Here is a 1,614-nt window from a genome sequence, read left to right as displayed (position 1 = left end):
TTTTAAAAAAAAAGGTATCAAGCTCTTAAAAAATCACCCGTTACTTTTGAATGTATGTTTTTTATGTTTTTTGCTTGCTCGCGCCAAGACATCGTATTTCGCAAATCATTTTTTTATCCCCTATGTTGCGTGGGCTTACATTGCCTGCATTTCGTTTTCAATTCAAATTTTTTTTGAGATACCGCGGTATTATTTTTTATTGACTTGACTTTGCGCTGCTCACTTCGTCAAACCTTCTTCTATTCCTTTCATATTCGAATCTTTGTCCCACGGCGCACCTGGCAAATAATGAATTCCCACTTAATTGGAATAGCTGCCACCATTAATCGATATCCTTGGTTTGCCTATAAGCGTAATGTAAACAAAGAGTATGAAGCTTCCACTCTACTTCAAGCTCTAGAGCAGCCGCATTGTATTCCAGTGGATTTTGTTGTTTTTACTAGTCCTGCTGCTAATAGATTTCTACTAATTACAGACGGAAATCTGCAGTAAATGAAGCGCAAAAATCTGCTTGTTCTTTTTTTAATGAATCAGCTGCTGATAGGTAAATTGATGACAAATCAAAGACGGTTAAATTACTTGGAATCACTGTAAGTGGAAATTGCTGTAAAAGCGGGAAATAATACCAAGTGCTTTGTGAAAAAAAAAACAATCGCGTACCTAATTAGCGTCAAGTAGGTATGTAGAAGATGCAAATGAAAAAAGACAAGAGTCCTATCCAAGCCAAAAAAAGTAGAAATGGAAAAGAAATTAACGGAGACTAAAAATGAAGGCGGTTAGAGGGTCTTGAGGTGATCTCAGCTGTAGGCAAGTTTTGAAAATCAGCTGATTGTAATTTTATTTAGGAGGTTGCACAATGAACGCTATAAATATTTTGCTGCTTATTGTTTTATAAAAAAATAAATATAAAAGTTTACCGTATTTTTCTTAGCAGAAAGAAATTGGTGAGCTATTCCATAGGAAATGAAATGGTGGCTCAAGGATTTTTCTTAAACTTTTTAGTTTTGTAGTGCTAATTAACTGTGCTAAACAATTTGCAAATTCTTTTGTATTTTTTGCAAGAATTTTTATGTCGAAAACTAAACTGAATTAATTTAGGTAAAATTTTAAGAAGCATTTCAAATTTTTATATTTTTAAAAAAAGTATAAATAAATAAATTTTAAAGAAATAATTTGTTTAAACACTATCTAATATTTTATTGTTCTGAAATCATATTTTCTTAAAATTTGAACATTCCTTAAAATATAGTGAAATTTTGTCAATTCTTAGAAAAAAAATTTTGACGCTTGCGCTCCGAGCTTAAAAAAAAATGTTGCGCTTCTATTATATGAGGCATTCTTTTTCATATCGGACATCAAATAATCTAACACGTGTTCGAGGAAATTTTTTTAAATTTTTTTTCTTCGGAGATATCGTCGCTCCCAACGAAGAGTAGCACATCTCAAATTACCGTGGAAGACTAGCACGTTTCACTATTCGCGTCGAAGACTAGCACATTTCATTATTCGCGTCGAAAAGTAGCACATTTCAGATTCTCGCGTGGAAGACTAGCACATTTCATTAATCGCGTGGAAGACTAGCACATTTCAGATTTTTGCGTGGAAGACTAGCAC

This window comes from Rhagoletis pomonella, unplaced genomic scaffold, assembly GCF_013731165.1.
Source record: "Rhagoletis pomonella isolate Grant_MI unplaced genomic scaffold, Rhpom_1.0 Rhpom_scaffold_00002, whole genome shotgun sequence".
Lineage (NCBI taxonomy): Eukaryota > Metazoa > Arthropoda > Insecta > Diptera > Tephritidae > Rhagoletis > Rhagoletis pomonella.
This window is presented reverse-complemented; position numbering follows the sequence as displayed.